The sequence below is a fragment of the Nyctereutes procyonoides genome, unplaced genomic scaffold, assembly GCF_905146905.1.
Source record: "Nyctereutes procyonoides isolate TBG_1078 unplaced genomic scaffold, NYPRO_anot_genome, whole genome shotgun sequence".
Classification (NCBI taxonomy): Eukaryota; Metazoa; Chordata; class Mammalia; order Carnivora; family Canidae; genus Nyctereutes; species Nyctereutes procyonoides.
Genome location: NW_026575032.1, coordinates 13,059,696 through 13,080,023, shown reverse-complemented (window position 1 = coordinate 13,080,023; position 20,328 = coordinate 13,059,696).

Sequence of the window (20,328 nt, the reverse complement as noted above, 5' to 3'; positions counted from 1 at the left end):
CACATTTTCACTCTTATACATGTATACTTGTAAAAGATATGTGAATCACCTGCAGAATCTTAACAAATTGTAAAAGAGATCATCTATGTTCCCTTTCAATCAAATATTCTTAAGCCTAATTTCATGGCAAATATCTATCCAAAATAAAACATAATAGATTATCAAATATAATTAAGATTTAAAATATGGCAATGACTATTGAATTTTTTAAACCTGAAGTGTTTTCTGCCCAATGGACTTAGTTCTTATTGAGGACAGTCATAAATAACTTTAAAATATTCCAATGTGATAAAAAGGAGCTGTAGATTAGGTCATTGAGGAATTATAGTTCCCTTGCTTAATGATTGTAGAAAATTGCCTGGCAATCGAACAAAGAGAAAAGGGTGATGTGGTGAATGCCGGCTAATTAAACCAATAATTGCTTCTTCTTGTGTACCCAGATAATGTGCCCCTGATAATTTTAAATGAAGTCTTGAAGCAGTCTTCTTGAATGAAATGCTGTGCTGGTTAAAGCTCTACTATATACAATTCTTGTGCTTAGACAGTGGCCTACTTCTCAGAGTTCCCTGCATGGCTTGATTTAAAAAAAAAAAAAAAAAAACTCAATGGCATGGAAGATTCTTACATTACAAATGTTTATGTCACATTATATATTTGGATGATACTTTTATTCCTTATAACATATTCATATCATGCAATATGTATAAATTTGGGGATTAACTGCTCTAACAGTAGAGATTCCACATTCATCTAATTTTCTGGGAAGAATCTTGGTATTAAAATGTGTTGCCCTCTGAAATTCCTCTGTATTAACTGCAGCATATTTTATATACTTGACCTGATGTTATTACAAATCAGCAGCAAGATATTAGGCTTTCCATTTCATAAATATCTTTAATTTAACTTATTTATCCTACAAGATCATTAATATTGTTTTGAACCTGTGGGATTCATGGTTTAGATATAGTACACTAGTGTCCTTGGGAAATCAATACAAAATTTCACAAATTTTATTATATAATGTCTATATGTTTTGATAATGTTTTTAATGATCTTATTCATTTATGTACCTTGATTTCCTACAATAAACCGATTTTCCCATTTATAACACTAACCATAATATGAATATTATATTTTGTTTTTAATTTAGGAGAGAGATAAAGAATGGCAGAAGGTTCCATGATTTATGAGATACTATATGCTGCACTTCTTAGCTTTTCCAAATTTCAGTATGGACTGCAAGTCTGTATTATATTCTGCTTAATTAGCATCTCATGATTTTCATAAGTTAACAGTTCTTTTTCAGGCAACTTCCAAGAGTAAACTCTAAAACTCATATTCGACATTTGTATTCATCAAGTTTTACTTTTTTGTCAGCTTTCATAAAGATCGTTTTTACATGAGGTAACGTGAGATGTTCTAAACATGCAATTATTTGCATATATTATTCCCTTAATCAAATATTTTATCCAAAATCAATATATCCCTAGGCCTTAGAAGTTTTTCAAACTACAAAGTGCTCCATATTCAAGAATGTAATTCTGCTTACCGTCATATTTTTTTTCAGAATATACCATACATTTGGATAATGAGCAATTTTTTTTAGATAATGAATATGTTTAATTGTCATGTGTTCCATCACCAATAAATGCCTATATACATGGTATCCTTCAAATCCTGAATATTTTTAAACTACCTATATTTTTCTTCTCTAAATAAACAATTCTGAAAATCCACATATATTTATTGTTTATTTGTAAATGAATTATACAGTTTTTTTTTTTTTTTTTTTCAGAAAGTTTACTTGGAATCCTAGGATTACCATTGTCTTACACACACAGTCAGACATTTTCTGAGGTTCTGCTATAAACATCGTTATGGATGCTTTTAACACAAAAATATTTTCTATCACAATAACCTGGCCTGTAACCCAGTAACATACCCAAAATGTCCCCTCAGTCCCAGTGCTATCTACAGTGACATAAAATCTTCCTTTGCCAATTGTTTGTTAAGTTTTTGAATTTATGGGAACAACCATTATAATTCAAAAGATATCCTGTACTTATATGAAACAAAAAAATACAGAAGCAGGCACATACATAGACATTTCCCTCTGACTGCATACAATAGAAATCGAAATTACACATAAAACACAAACGTTTTCTCATGTTTTGTGTGTTTCTCTTTACATTTTTCTTATCAGACTGATGTATAAAAGAACTTATAGTACTCAATAGATGATACAAAGCTAAAGCATTTCCATGCAGTAAGTTATTTATGTTATTCTTATTTTCATGTAGACATTGCATAAAAGTTTTAGGGTTTTTATTTAATTGCAAACTTTCCCTCTTTATGAATGAAGCTTTTTATCATTATGCTTCAATTATGTTTATATGAGACCAATATATCTAAGCACGTTTTTGGAAACATTATGAAATACTTATTTTAAAAACATTTGGTGAAGCATTTTATAAGGGAGGGTGCATACTTATGAAGAAACAAGTAAGTTTTCTATAAGCTTATTAGCTCCTTAAGAATCATGGATTATGGGGATCCCTGGGTGGCTCAGCAGTTTAGCACCTGTCTTTAGCTCAGGGCGTGATCCAGGAGACCTGGGATCGAGTCCCACATGGGGCTCCCTGCATGGGGCCTGCTTCTCCCTCTGCCTGCATCTCTGTTTCTCTCTCTCTCTCTCTCTCTCTCTCTTTCTCTCTCTCTCTCTCTCTGTGTGTTTCCCATGAATAAATAATAAATAATAAATCTTTTTTTTAAAAAAAAAAATCATGGATTGTTAGAGCTGGAAAATAATTTAATATCTTCTAGCCTATTTTTTAAAATTTTTAAGTGGAGAGTATTCTTTAAAGATATTTTTTATTTGTTTGTTTGTTTGTTTATTTGTTTATTTAGTTATTTAGATTGAGAGAGAACAGGAGCAGGGAGGAGGGCCAGAGGGGGAGAGAGAGAGAGATTCTCCAGCAGACTCTGTCCTGACCATGGAGCCCAAGGCAGGGCTCAATACCATGAACCTGAGATCATGCCCTGAGCCTAAACCAATAGCTGGCTGATTAACCAAACGAGCCACCCAGACACCCCTAGTTTAATCCTTATATTTCATAGATGAGTAAGATTGTAACTTTGTAAAGTTATCTGTTTAAGTGTAACATAGATATGACCTTAATTTTCCTAGTTTAATTATATAAAGTTTCATAATTTCATATTCCTCCATAAATTTTCTCATTTTGTGATAGCATTTCACTGTTCTAATCTCCTTATAGGTTACACTTGGATGCTGTATAAAACTGAAGACAGAAGATTTAAAATATTCATTTCTTAGCAGAATTTTCAATTCAGTCATAGAAAGTAAGCCTTACACAGATATTCCAACCCCCTCAAGGGAATTCTTGTAACCTATCTTTAACAGAATAATTATCCTGAAAAATCACACAAAATGTGTTAACAAATAGGTTATCATAAAAAAAGTTCAAGTTTTTAAAATGTGCAATGCAATCGCAGCCTTTGAAACTGACATACACACATTTATAAGTTATGAAATAGAACTTCAGAGAGAAATACACTCAATATGCTTGAGTTTGCAGAAATTCAGTGAAAGACAATTTGGCCATAAAGAACTTATTTCTATTTCTATTTATTCTCTGTCTTCATAAAAATATCTGATATAAAACCATCTGTTTAAACTTGTAAAAATAGTCTGCCAATGCATGTAATTCTAAGCATCATAAATTACTTGAATACTAAAAGTCTGATGTGCTGTGTTGATATAGATGATTCCTTGATGATAAATATATAGAAAGACAAAGCATACCTATTGTGAGTGAGTAATTGTGTATCACTAGAGTTTTATACACAAATCATCCTACCATCTAATTTCATTTCTAATTTATACAATAATCATTTTGGATTATATCAGTGTGTTTAAAATTACCAAGTCATGATAAGTATTGCTCCATTAACAACACAAAGTCTCAGTATAATGAAATATTAAGTTAACGTCAGGGGAAATAAAAAGAACACTATACCTGAGTAAATAATTTTTGCCTAATACATTATTAGGTTAAAGATTTTTCACATCAACAAAACAACACACACTAGATTAATGGTATAATGACAAATGACTCAAGGATCATAACTCACTAAAAAAAAAGGGAAATTCCAATATATGTAAGAAGTAGCAAAAGTGAAATATGATGTAAAAATCAAAGAGCCCAGCAAAACTTTTGAAATATGAAGTGAATATATATCAAATATATGTTCACCTATGTGGATGTCTGAGAACTGATTGTCTTAACCATAAAACATGATTAACAACAGAGATATGAGTAATTATGGCTTCTGAGTAGCCATTTCCTAGATCGTTCACTGTTACTCTATTGAGAGGCCGAGTAGCTTGGGGGAGTCCCACGTGGATACTGGGTTGAATCCTGGCTCTTTCAACTTCTTGTTGTGTACACTTGACTCATCACCCAGTCTTTCCATTCTTCATTTGTTAAATGGAGCTTCAACACTGCCATCCTCATGACTTGGGTGAATTAAATGAGATAATTTAAAACATTATAATTAAGCTACTGTTAGTTTATGCCCAGAAAAATGTATTTATATACATCATATATATACACATATATATAAGTATTTATATATAATATATTATATATATAAGTACTCCCTTACTCAGAATATATTATATATATAATATATAATATATATTATTGAAGTTCAACATATAGTGTATATGTCTTATATATATATAATATAGTATAACACCCAGTGCTCATCCCATCAAATGCCCCTCTTCAGTGTCCATCAACCAGTCACACATCCCCCCACCTGCCCCCCTTCCACTACCCTTTGCTCATTTCCCAGAGTTAGGAGTCGCTCATGTTTTATCATCCCCTCTAATTTTTCCCACTCATTTTTCCTCCTTTCCCTTATAATCTCTTTCACTATTTCTTATATTCCCCATATGAGTGAAACCATATGATGATTGTCCTTCTCCAATTGACTTACTTCACTCAGCATAATACCCTCCAGTTCCAACCACGTCGAAGCAAATGGTGGGTATCCACCCTTTCTAATGGCTGCGTAATATTCCATTGTATATACAATGCCCAGAAACATTTTAAAAACTGTTTTTTCCTAGTGACATTGCATCAGATAGAGCACCCTCTCTTGGCTTTTCATGCGCCTCTTTCCTGCCTCTCCAGTATTACAACATATAATCTTCCCCTACTGGGGAAGTTGTATATATTCATAAAATTTTCAAATGTAGTGAAGCCATAAAGTGGACAGTATATATGTTCTCCTGTGTAAGATGAGAAGTATAAATTCCTAATTTTCAGCAATACAAATAGCACTGGATGTTATTTGCAACTGATGAATCACTAAATTCTACCTCTGAAACTGATAAAAAAAATGCTAAAAAATAAATTAGTTAATTAAGGGGAAGAAAGTTATAAAGTGTTTGAAAATGAGCAATCAACAGAATAGTAGCAAAGCAAAACAAAAAAGTCATCAGAATTATGTAAAACTTAATTCTACAAATATTAAGCAAAAATTCTACAAATACTGAATGATCTAAATATAGTATTTATCCTTATAAAATAAATCTTACACTACATGTCATTATGATAAAAAGTTGTGCTCAAGATAAAATGGAAGCCATAAAAAACAGAAACTTGGATTTAAATCACATGAGTCTAATGTTCTCCTTACTAAAACTCCCTTTGAAATAGTAGAAATTATAAAGGAATAAATCAATATTAGATCGGGGGTGGGGGGAATAGAATGATTATGTATCAGGAGACTCGGGTGTATTGGGATCGCTATAAGATTAATAAGGCAAGAAACAAGAATGGAGTAACAAATACTGTGGCTTAAAATCCTTATGGAGATTATAAACCACTCAACAAAAATCTCACAGAAACTCCAAATTCAGAGAAAATGAACATAAACAAAATGAGAAGTCCTTCATGAAATAGCAAGTTGGGTACAGTAATGTAAGGAACCTTGGGAGATTGTTCTCATGGTTAGAGGACCAGACTCTAAGCTAGCAGGGACACACTGCCTCTGTTTAAATCTGACAACAGTTGGCATCTCAGGATCCACCAAATCAGGAAGCTCACCTATAAAGAGCTGCCTTGACTCCATAAAATATGTACAAGAAAGTTGTTACTCATATGCAAACTCTCACCCTACGCTCAATTTGTTCGGGACACAAGCCTCTTGAAAATTGTATTGGAAACATAAACTGCTATGGAGGTAGGGAAATGCAGTTTTTAGCTTTTTAGCGAGGCAATCAGAAAGTCATTCTTTGAGGAGATTGGGGTGAAAGTAAGGGAGGTAGAACACAGAATCAATTAGAAAAATATTTCTCTAAACATCATTTGTATCATGATGCTTTGGTCTTTTAGTCTATTTTCATTTTATCCTATTCAAATATTAATAGTTCACATGTAATGATTGATACAGTTTAAATTATTTTTTATTTTCAATATCGTTAAGCATAAGACAGTTTGGTCTGCTTATCACAACATTTTATAAACTATATTGTTATTCTATTGTTAAAAACGAAAATATCTGTATTAGAAAATAATGATGTCATGGACTCCCTTACTCAGAATACTAAAAAACAGTATAAATTTTCTGCGAGGGCAGCATAAATGAGAGATGCCACTCTTTAAGTCAAATGAGTCTCAGAACATCTTATGATACCAAGATTATTTTTGTGCCAAAATTCTAAAAAAGCTAATGAGACCAACAAAATTTGATCTCAGTGTAAAGATTTTGTGAAAACATACAAAATTTTCCATGAAACATGTTTCTTAAACATTTTCATTTTCCCATTTCTCTTTCATTTTCTCATTCTTTTCTTAGCATCAATCATCCATTATATCTTTTAAATATTTTCTCCATTCGCTCTTTTCACATTTATGCCATCTTAGTTCAGGCCAACATTATCTCCAAATACACCAGAGAATGCTCAGATAAGATATTAGTATTTCTACTTCTATGCCAGATATTTTTTTTAATCTACAACTACATGCTATGTAGATAAAAAATAAATATCTTTAAATTAATTTATTAAAAATATTGTATGTTTCCTCCCTAAACCTGCTCTACCAAGATTCCATATCTGACTGGTTTTCCTTTTTTTGTTAATAATTTATGTTTTCAGTTGGATAGATGTGCACATATAAATGTTTTAATGGTGAATTTGTCTTTAGTTGTCTTTCAAAGTTAGCTAATTTTTAGGCTTGGTTTATAATTTTTTATTCCTTAAGATCTGAAGCTAATATTCCATTACATTTCAGAATACAGTATTGCAAATGAGATGTCTGAAATCACTCAGATATTTTTCCTATGAAGGTAGGCTGATTTTCTGTGTGTTGTTTTACTTTTCTTTCCCTTCTGAAAGCATTAAGGATATTTAGAAATGTCATCTGGTTGGGATTGGATATGGATCTGATTTCAATCACACAACTTGTGTCTCAGGTGGGTTTAGCCCTGGTAGGTATTCTGATGTGGATCCCATAATGAAAGAACTACTGTGATAATGTTCCTTAGGTCATCCTTCTCTCAGTATTTGTCTATTGACTGCAGGCTTGAAATGTCTTAGTTAGCCTTTTATATCAGTGGAATAAATCTTATTTTAGAACATAAAATAGGGATGCCTGGGTGGCTTAGTGGTTAAGTGTCTGCCTTTGGCTCAGGGTGTGATCCCCAGGTCCCAGATTCAAGTCCCAGGCTTGATCCCTGCATGGAGCCTGCTTCTCCCTCTGCCTGTGTCTCTGCCTCTCTTTCTTTCTGTGTCTCTCGTAAATAAATAAAAAAACAAATAAATAAATAAATAAATAAATAAAATAAAGTAAAATTTAATTTAATTTAAATAAAACAAAAAATAAACATATGCTCATATAAATAACATTTGTTACATTCAATATCATTACCTGAAAAGCATGAGAATACAAATCATTTCAAAATGTCTTACAGAAACCTGTGTTAGTATAATCACACGGTCAAACATTTATGGTGTAATCTGTAATATATTAACATACTTCTTTTATCTCTAAGATTGAAGTTATACAAACTTATTAAAAGGCCATAAATTCCATTTCATAATCTAAGACAAGTAAGATAGGAAAAAAAATCACAAAATGGTGAAGCATAGAGCAGTGGTTTCCTAAGTGATGCAAAATTTCCTGTGGAACAAAAAACAAGAATGAACATTAGATCCATTAAAATCTGATCAATAATTTGTTCTTAGTAATGTGTTGCTAAGATCTATTTATTCCCGACCACTTATTCATGCTTTTCCCCCCACGATAAAGTGTAATAGTTGGGGAGTATGAGTATCTCTAGGTCCTATATTAGTGAGATTTTTTTTTCAATAACCACATTTCATTGTAGTAAAATAGATTGTACTTAGATTCACCAAGGTCAGATAGTTTTGGGCTTGACCCAAAGTTCCACTAGTTAAAGCTTAACACCTTAATCTACTTAATTTGGGTTTGACATCTTTAGAAGGGGGAGGGAAGAAAATGATACCTTTCTGGTGAGTGGCAATGCTAAAATAAAATGCTTTCTATTAAAAAATAATAAAAATAATAAATGCTTGGCATTTAGTGGTTGCTCGATAAATGTTAGTCCCCTCAGTCCCCTTTGACCTGTTTCCTCTCTACATCTGCCCGGCCAGTCAAAGGGGAAATTTGTCTTCTCTGTAGCACCTTTTTAATCTTTTTTAAATTTATTACATTATTTATTTTTTGGAAAATATATTATTTTTTTATTTGAAAGAGAAATAGTGATCGCGCATGCATTTGCCCACATGCCCACGAGTGGGGGGAGAGGCAGGGGGAGAGGGAGAGGCAGACTTCTCACTGAGCCAGGAGCTCACAAGGGGCTTGATCCCAGGACGCTGAGATCATGACCTGAGCCAAAGGCAGATGCTTAACCAACTGAGCCACCCAGGTGCCCCTCATGTTTTTTATTTACAAATTTTTGCTTACTTTTATGAAAAGCCATATGTGCTATGAGAGTTTATTAAATACAGTTAGAAATTTATGTGTCTAGTAGCTGATACTGTGAGTGAGTGTAATTGTAGAAAGCTTCCTGGATATGATGAACTCTGAAATGTAGTGAGTATGTGAAGATGCTATTTGTTTGGCAATAAAATGGGGAGATGCTATTAGGATGTGTACTAATAAAATGTCTGTATATCCTCAGTGTCTCACTTTTTAGTTTTTCAAGGAAGCTATGAAATAGAAATGCTAAACTGGCAAACCACAGCATTAGTAACCTAATACATAATAGCAGCCTAAAGATTTAAATGATAGCATTTCTTTGTCTCCATACAAACCACACTATTAACCGAAAAGAAAAAAAAAATTAGCTTCTCCTAGGTTAAACTCTTATACCTAAAAACTATTATAAATTGCTCTTCATATAGGATTATAAATTATTCCTTGATATGATACTTCCACCTTTTAGGGCAAATAAATGTTTTATTTAATTTTGTGTATTTTAAATGTATATGCATAATGTATGAGGAAGGCCATGAAATTTATTCAAAAAATGGTGGAATATATGACAAAAATTAATGTTCATATTCACCTACTGTGTGTGATGGTGATCTTACATGTAGCCTCTTTTGGAAGCATTGTCACTGTCTCAATCTTAATATGAGGGAATGGACACCTCTGAAAGTCGAAGTGACTTCCTCAAAGCCACACACTTGATAATGATGTATGTTTATACATATCATACATTTAATATGTCCGAAGTAGAAATGTTAATACTCTTCCCTGAAAAACCTACCTCTCTCTTAGTTTTTCCCATTTGATTACCCTTTATCCATTAGACAGACCTCAAATTGAATCTACTTTTGACTTTTCCCACTACCTCAGTAAGTCGGCTTTAAATACAATCAAGTCTTACCATAACCATACTCTCAACATTATAGTCCAAGACACAGTCATAATTTATATTTGGGTTATTTAAATTACTTCTTGCCTAGTCTTCTTGTTTTCTACCACCTGTAGTGGGGAAAACGGTACCCATTCTCTCAATATATGCTCACCTGAAAACTTATAATGCAACCTTATTTGGAAATTAGGTCTTTTCATTTATACTTTTAAAATTTTGAGATTAATTTCTTTTAAAATTTGAGATTAAATTCTTCCTATATTTAGAAATCCAATGATGGATGCTCTTATGAAAAGAGAAGAGGACACAGAGAAACACAAAGGCGAAATAACGATGGAGGCAGAGCTTGGAGTGAGGAGTTGACAAGCCAAAAATCCTCAAAGACTGCCAGTCATCCCAGAAGCTAAAAGAGCAGCATGGGGACAGTTTCTTTGTCAGAGCTGCTGACACCTTGACTTTGGACCTCTAGCCTCCTGAACTGTGAAAGAATACATTTTAGTTGACTTTAAGCCACTCAGACTGTGGTAGCTTTTTACGCATCCCTAGAGACTCTCATACATTCTTCTATCCCTCTACTCTCATTTCTTCACAAAATATGCAAAATACTAAAAACAAAAACAAAACAAACAAAAACAAAACAAAACAAAACAAAACAAAAAAACTCTACAATCAACTACAACAAAACAACAGATCAAATCATTTACTTCCTCAAGTCCTTCTACAGCAAACCATCACATTTATTTTTTAAATTTTTTTTTAAATTTTTATTTATTTATGATAGTCACAGAGAGAGAGAGAGAGAGAGGCAGAGACACAGGCAGAGGGAGAAGCAGGCTCCATGCACCGGGAGCCTGACATGGGATTCGATCCCGGGTCTCCAGGATCATGCCCTGGGCCAAAGGCAGGCGCTAAACCACTGCGTCACCCAGGGAATCCAAACCATCACATTTAGAACGAATACATAGTCTGGTCATGATCAGCAAGTTGCCATAAGATCTGGTCCCAACTGCTTTTTTTTTTTTTTTTTTTTTGGTCCCCAACTTCTTTCTGACTTCACTCCCTCATCCCGTCTTGGCTTACTCTCTCTAAACACAATACAGAAGAGTAGTTGCATAGTAGTTATATAGTCATAAGAACTATGTAACTATAGTATATATATACACACTATATAACTATATAACTATAACTATATGTATATAGTTATATTGTATTCAGTAAAATAAAAAGAATAAAGACTTTGGGTCAAAGCAACTAATAAACACTGACACAGTTTATCATTTTTATGTCTCCAAATCAACAGATTCAAAGGAGAAAGTAGGCATCATCTGAAGACGTTTATAAAAAGTTATGTGGTTAGTTCACTTTGAAGACTGCTCACATTATTTTTGTTTATCTCAGATACGCATTAAATGCTACTTCTAGAAACTTTGTGAAAATACCAGGATAATACCCTTCTTTATTCTAGGATCCACTTAATAAATTTGGTGTTATATAAAGCATGATATGGGCATCCATAACAAAAAGAAATAGATATTGGTCCAAAATGTTTTTAGTGTACATTGGATTGTACTTGACAAGACTCTTTAATTTTTACTAAATATAATGTTAAATAATAGTCAAATATTACGTAAAATGTTTTTTTTTTCATTCAAAAGTGAAAAAACTGCCATACAATTTGTAGAGGGGAAGGAGGTAAAATTACATTTTTTCTTATGCTATAACAATACTGTCATGTTTGGGGAACTTCGGTCACTTAAGTGTCTGACTCTTGGTTTAGGTCAGGTCATGATCTCAGGGTCATGGGATCCAACCCCAAGTTGGGTTTTGCACTCTCTCTTTCTAAAATCAATCAATCCATCCATCCCTAAAACAATAAAGAATACTGTCATGTTAAATGGATGTGATTTAAAAAATTAATAATAATAATAATAATAATAATAATAAATGGATGTGATTATTAATTCCTTCCAAAGTGATAGTCTTATACTCTCTTTTACAATCTAGATAACTGAATTAATGACATTTAATTGAAGCTTTTCTCCTCTGGGAGACAAATGGTCAACTTTTCCTTTTGGCCAACTGAGCCAATATGAAAAATCATGTATGTGTCTTTTCCCCCTCCCTGAGTATAAAGCATAAAATTTTTGCAGCCTATTATGAGTTTCTACTTGTTTTCTCTTTTGGTGAGAGTGTAAGTCTTGTCTTGTGATAGTTTGGTAAAATCTGTTGGTGGCAAGATTTAGAAATCTGGTGACAACTTATCAACCATGTGTTTTCCCAAGAGAAGTTTAAAATCCTAATACTGGCAATAGAAGAGCCTGGGACTCTTTTAGGATTTTCCAAGTTAAATAAATATTTGTTGTCTAACAGTGCAATCTCCCTAGCAACATTAAATGATTAAGCATCATCATGTGGTTTCCAGAGAATAGCAAAGAAAAAAAATTAACACTTTAATCTCTTGCTCTTCAGAATCTCCTACTGAGTAATATTTTAACCAAGACTCCTTCTTGATCATAAAATATCTTTCATCTTTCTCTGCCTGCCCATAAATATGATCTTCCTCTTCAGCATAACCAAATGCATTGATAAAATAGTCTACGTTTACAATTCCCACTTCCTTTCATTTTATCACTCACCACAATTTTGCTTCCAACATTGGCTTTCTACAGAAAACTCTCCGGCACAAGTCATCAATGATTGTATTGTAAAATCAAACATTGTAGGTTTCAATCTGCTCTACCTGTTTGCATCATTTCATCTCTATTAAAAAATCCCTCATCCGTAAATCTGTTCATTTTGTTCTCTTTTTTTCCATTCTTTGCCAATTGTTGTCCTCCTCTTTCTTTGATGAAACTTTCTCAGACCACTTAAAATATTCCTTATTCTCTGCTTATTTCTTAAATATTGGTGACATTCTGTAAGCACCAATTTAACTCCACTATAAGCTTTCATAAAGTCATTTCTTACATATATTGGTTAGATTATAAGTATTCATATTTTACATTTTTATAAGAATATTTTGCAAATAGGTCTTTTCATAAGAAAAAAAATGTAAATAGTCCTGTGACATATGCTCAAATCACATGCAAGCCTTTAACTGGATTACCTCTTATGCTGCTTACATTTCACAGTGTTTGAGACACTGAAAGGACATAATCTTTTTTATTAAATATAGATAAGCTAATATAAATCTATTTTCTATATTTTTCTCTTTTATCAGGCTACATTAAAAAAAATCTGTGGATGTCTTGATTATTCCTTAACTTGACTAGTTCTGTAAGCTAAGCATGACCAATTTCCAGGGAGAATAGAGTTAAGGGTACAAAGGGTGATTATTGTAAAGACTCATAGAATTTCAGCTGAATAAGAAAGGAAACAATGATACAGAAATCATGATTAGTAGTGAAACAAAAGTTACTAGGATCAATAGTTTTCAGTGTCGCATTATGTATCAAATAATTGAAGAAGGAGGAATATTGGATGGAGTGAAGTGGAAATTAAGAATGTTTGTCTGAGAGTGAAATGTTTTAAGTTAATATTTTGGTGGAGGATCAGATTTTGGTAATGACAATACCTAACATATGAATTTGAAAGAAAGTGGCTAAGAGCAAAAGTCAACATTACTTTTTAAAAAAGATAATGAGAGTTAAAATCCATGGATAATCCAAGTCTTTTGGAAATAAGAAATATTATGACAGGAGCACCAAACTAACATATTCAAGATCTTTCTGCAATATACACAAATAGCAGAACATGATGTTGTACACCTGAAGTTAATGTAATGTGTATGTCAATCATATCTTAACACAAAATAAAATAAAATAGCTAAGAAATAACCCACACATTTGTGTAACAAGAAAGGGTAATGAAATATATAATTTGATGTTATGAAATTCAAAGTTTGGAATTCTTATGGAAAAAGAGGGAATCATATAAAAGTTATTATACGGTTCAAGGGGGACAACTATCATACATCTAGGTCTATTCAGACTAGGATTGAGGGGAAAAAAATTGCTGACTCTTGAGAAAGCTTGAAAGGATGATGTGAAAAACACACAAACTTCTGGAGATCCCATATTCATTCCTACATATGGTGCAGTAAAAGCCTAAGGAGAAGAGGTTTTTGGATTATACTAAGCTTAAATGTGTATCTCAGAAGGTATGGGGACTTGAAAGCTACAATCTGATCCAGGGCTATCCACTTTTCTATCTACCTCCAACTGTGTAGCAGAATGTGACTCAAGGAAAAAAAAAATGAAACAAGAACAGTGATGCAAATAGTTCACTTTAATTATAAGATCACTAATCTCATATAGTTGCCTAATACTCCTGGATAATCATTACTCTAGCCCACTCTTTCTCATCTCCTGGGTGACTATTTAGTACCTTTCAGCCTCCAAATTCTTTCCACCACCCTCATCCTCAAGGGATACGTTTTGAATTTCATTCAAATTATAGAAGCAATTAGAAGAGTATTTATACAAGCTCCCATTAATTTACCCAAATATCAAAGGGCATCCATGGCCATATACTCTGCTCTTTTCCAATGGCACCGGATGACTCTACTTTTAGTCAAATCTAAAACCTCTATTTATACTAGAGTCCAATAAAGTATATACACTGTTAAACCAGATACTACAGTGAAAATGACTATACTTTAGTCATCTGGGGGGGTTCTAGGAAGTAGAACAAAAATGTATTCTTTAGAACTATTCACCTGAGGGATAAAGGAAATCAATATTTTATATGTAAATGTTTAAGGTCTTTGGCTGAGGCTGCTGCTGGAATGTCTAGCTCATCTTATAGATGGCCTTCCATGGCTCTAGAAAAGAAATTTTTGGACACAGAAATACACACTGGGACAGATGGGAGTTGTTCAATGGAAGCCTTCAATGGGGCGCGGACAAAGTCTGCGACAAACTGAACCCTTTCTTCTACCTTCTGTTCAGGGAATCACTCCACAACCCCCCCCCCTTATCTCCATTAACAGTTTTCCTTTTAATCAGATCTTCTTATTGATATTTAAATAGGGTTTTAGTTCCTTTTTCTGAGAGAAGAACCTCTCTTGACTTCCTTTGCCACTCAGTATCACCCATTTATTTACTTCTCTTCGTAGAAAAAAAATAAAAAATAAAAAAAAATTTAAAAAAGGCTTTAAAGAGTTGTCTGTCCTTGAGGTTTTACGTATTGTTCAGCCAAGTTATTTTCTAATATGTGTTAAAGTCAGCACTGATTTCCACAGAGCTAAACCCATTGTGCAGCTCTCATCTTACTTCACCCTCCAGTATTTATTACAACTGTTCACTCTCTCCTGCTTGAAACACTTCTTTTATTTGAATTTCAGGATGCCACACTCTGCTGGCTTAACTCTGTCTAAACTTTATTATGTCTTTTGAAGGTTTTCCCTGCATCCCATTTACAATACTTGAGGATTGAAATCCTTTAATTCTCAGACTCTGAACCTTTTCTTTTTTTTTTTTCCTTTTCTATCTTCTATCCATACTCACCTGCTACTCCACCTTAAGGATTAATTACTGTCTACACAAATGACCCCAAAATTGTGTCCCCCTGGTTTAAAGAACTTCCATTTTGATGTTTCTTACACATCTCAAACTTAATGTGTTAAAAGTCTATCTCCTGACCTCCACACTACCTTCTCCCATACACACAAATTTACTCCTCCTACTCCAACTGAATAAATGGCCACCCCATCTTTCCAGTTGCTCAGAAATTTAAAGCAATTGTTAGCTCAACTCTTTCCCTCAGATCCCATATCTTGCCAGGCAATTAATCTTGTCATTTTTAATAACAAAATATATCTGGCAAACTCCACTTCTATTTATCAACAGGGCTTTCACTTATTTCCAATTCACTCCTCTCCTCTGTCTTAAAAAAATCCTCCAAACCTGCTTCCTTTCTATTTTTGTGCCCCTCATATTGGTACTACATAGGAATTATGTTTTTCTTTTTTTTCTTTTCTGCAGCATGTTTATCATCTCTACTCAAATCTTCCAATGGCTTTCCAACCCATTCAAAGAAAGAAAGTAGCCTTGGGAGATTGTCTCTAAGGCTCTAGAAAGTCTCACTCCTATATTGTCTCTCATCTACTACCACACTTCCCATTTTCCACAGGGCTCCAGATACTCTGTTCTTTGTCTTCCTACAGCTGGCAGGCTTTTGTCTCAGAGTCTTTGTACCTGCTCTTTTCTCTGCCTGCAATGTTCTAGCAGATATCTTCATGACTTATTCTTTCACTTCTTTTAGATCTTTGCTCAAGTTTTATATTTTTAGTGAAGTCTTCCCTGATGGCTCTATTAAAATTTTTGCTTCCTACTACTCCCTCGTCAAGGCTTTCTATTTATTTTACTTGACTTTACTTCTCTTTGTAGCATTTATTCACCATCTGATATGCTCTGTTTTACTTTTATTTATTATTGCCTTTCACTTTCTCCACTGCAGAAGATACGATTTATTAAGAGCAGAGTGTTTGCTTGTTTTATTGAGCTCACAAAGCATGACACATAGTAGGCATCCCATAAATGTTGGCTGAACTAATAATAAAATAAATGATTAAAATTAGTAGACACTATTAATGATGGCAAAATCTGTACAGTAAATGTCTCTAGATATTACAGCACTCTTTTAAATAATCTAGGTGCAATGTTGTGAATCTGGGAGCACAATTAATAAAGGTTAGATGTAAAACATGTTATTTATATGGATAATTTCACTGCAGATTTCCTGTGCCACCCACATGTCCCACTGCTCATACATATAAGCAGATTTAATAACAATAAATTTTCTTCTGATACTTCCCAGCTTAACTTTGGTTTATTTTATAGAGGAAAATTGGAGAAGGCATTGAAATATATTTTCTTATATTATCCAAAACAATTTTTTTTTATTTTAGATGCATTATTTCAAGTCTTTCTAGAAATAAAGACCACATCAGGATTAAATATGCACAAAATATATTAAGAAAAAAATATCTGTGAGAGAAAATAGGGAGGGAGCCTGGGAGAAGCATGAGGCCAGACTTGAAGTTGCTCACCAAGTAAAGGAGAGAAGGAAGGAAGGGAAGGAGAGAAGGAGGGAAGGAGAAAGTGCAGGAGACTGGGTCAAAGTCTCTTAGGCTACCATCAGTTCTAAGGTAATTTTAGCAAGGCCATCTGGGAGTCCATAAGACCAAGTCATCTGTCAGAGTAGTCCTGGTGCTTCCAGGAACAGGCTTGCCTTAGTATCCCTGCTGGCTGAGGCATGGCAGGGGGCAGACCATCTGAAGCATGATCTCAGCCTGCAAGGCAAACATGGATTTCAAAGAGCTGCAGATGGTACAGCATGGTACAGCCAATGTGGAAAACAAGATGGAGGCTCCACAAAAAAGTTAAAAATAGAACAACCTTGCTAATCCAGGAATCCCACTAATGGGTACTTGTCAAAGGAATACAAAAGCACTAATTCAAAGGGATGCATGACCTCCTAGGTTTATAGCAGCATTATCTACAATAGCCAAATTGTAGAAGCAGCCTGAGTGCCCACCAACTGATGAATGGATAAAAGGTGGTACATATATACAGTGGAACAATAGGCAACTGTAAAAACGAATGAAATCTCGCCATTGGCAACAACATGGATGGAACTAAAGAGTATTACGCTTAGTGAAATAAGTCAATCATAGAAAGACAAATATTGTATGATTTCACTCATATGTAGAGTTTAAGAGACAAACAAACAAAAAAATGGGCAAAGGAGAAGGAAAAAGGAGACAAACCAAGAAATAGACTCTTAACTATAGAGAATAAACTGATGATTACCAGAGGGGAGGGCGGTGGTTAAATAGGCGTTGAGGATTAAGGAGTGTACTTGTGATGAGCACCTGGTGATGTGTGAGTGTTGAATAATTATATTGTACTAATATAACACTGTATTTTTTATAACAGCGTATATTAACTATACTGGGGTTTAAAATTAAATTTAAAAAAGTAAAACAAAAACAAACAAACAAACAAAAACAAAGAGCAGCATAAGGGGCCTTTGATCAATTAACTGCCTTCAGAGACGAAAGAAGCATGTTTATCATAGTCATCACATTGGCTAATGACATCACTTAGATTAGTTAATAGCGTACAGTCTTATAGAAATCCTCATCTACGTTGACAACCTATGTACAAGCAAATTGATAGGCAATAAATAGCATTAAAATAGTCAAATAAATACATTTATACTTTGTGAATGTTTCACTGCCTCTCTGTAGCATTTTATTTTTGTTTCTTAGACTGTAACTATATGCAGGTCTAGTAGTAGAGAACCCCGGGATTATTTTGAGGGACTCTTTGAAATTCTTTGAGTACTTCTATCCATAAGAAAACAATGTAAACTGTCCCAAGATGTGTCAACATGATGGAAAATTGTGGAAGCAGACATACCTGTACATTGGGGCATCTCCTTCATTAAAATACACATCTATACATATATAGATGTGGGTATATGTATATATATTTATGAAACTATATAATACAAAGGAATTTTTAAATGATTTTAAGTCCAGGGCTTTGCTTATTCTGCTTTAAGATTGTAAATAATGCAAAATATTATTCTATCATTTAATGGGACTCAGTTTTCAAAAATAAAGAGGGTATAATCTTAACTCTGTGATTCACAAGCATACTTTCTCATAGATTTTATTTTGTTGATTTGGGGATTTTATTAAGTTTGATGTGTAGTAGCGTTAATTAACATTTATGAATTCTGCCTTTTAAAAATATAAACTCACAGAAAAGAAGAAATGACTACTTCAAGTGGGGAAGGAAAAACTTGGTAGCTTGCTAATAACATTTTTTTTTTTTTTGTACTGAAGCACTGACCTGAATTTACATCCTTTATCTAGTAGCTAAAATTTGCTCTGCTGGTAGGAACAGCCATTATGTACCATAGCAATGTTATTCACCCATGCAGAATGTTAGAGACCTTGAATCAGACTGCTCCACAGTAGCTATATTTAACTGGCTTCTCAAGAACAAGCTATACTATTTCTTACAAGAATACCTGATTTTTGCCTATAGGATAAACTAAAATAATAGGAAGCAGGTTTTTTTGCAATACAGTAGTCCCTCACTTATGAGAGGAAAAGAGAATGAGAGGGAAAAATATCTATGTATTTTATTTCCACGCATCCATCCATTTCATTTATTCCATTTAAGTATTTACAATGACAATCCGTCCTTTACTTTTGTATTATGAAGACTTATTATAGCCTGTATAAATTAGTGATTTACATCACAAAATGATTGTCTCAGGGGCAGCATACAATCTGGAAAAATATTTTGAGCAAAAAGTTACAGGCCTCTCTAAGTGCAGAATGTAAATAAATCGATCATCTTTTAAGTCTCATAGATGCTAATTTGCATCTATTAAAACACATTTCTAAGACTTGATGTTCATTGACATTAAGATTTCACATAATATTCTCATCTTCTTTCTCTCTGTGGTTACTTACACAATGGTCCTCCCACACACACAAACATGAAATCTCTGAGGAAATTTTCCTTAAAAGAGATTTGGTCACTCATCCATGACAGTTGTCTTTTTCCAGCAACAAGACTAGTTTTAGTGGAGAATGGCAGCGCTTTCCAAAGCGTGAGCTATGGACACATAACTCCCCGTGCCATTATCTCCAGGGGATCTTTCTTTAAAGACTTCTTGGGGTCAACTCACACACACTAAAAAAAGGAATCATGAGGCCATAATGGAATCTTTACTTTAAGCCAGTGACACACGTGAATCTTTTGCCCAAAACAGATTGATACCTACTGGCATAAGATATAAAATCAATGCTGAGAGTAGTTGATTGGGCTTTTCAAAATATTCATTTATTTAGTGTCATGGAACCAACAGTGTTAACATGTTGTTAGGATAATTTGTGTTTTTATCATTATACATTAAAGGCTGTTTTAATCGGAAGAGCCCTAGTTAAATCACTCCTTTCTTGCACATATTATAACCAAAAAACCTTCAGAAATACCATTTTAAATATAAATTTTTTAAGACAAATTATTTGCAGGCTTGTTGACATTTATGGAGGGAAGTGATTTAACTGGTAAATTAATCAGTATTTTTGCAGTTTAGAGAAAGAGAAGACCTTCTTTTTTTTGGGGGGGGGTTCACTACTATTTTTATTATTTCACTTACATGTCCCAGATATACTGTGTAGAACACAGCTCCCATGTCGTTGCAGAACATCTGCAGGCCTCACAAAACATCACACTAAAGAGGGTGATTTAATACAAAAGGAAGGGTGGGATGCAGCCATTCTCTATGTTTATCTATAAGGTGTCATGTGCCAGAACACACCAGATCATTGTAGGCCCAACAGGTCATGAGCTTTGTCCTTAT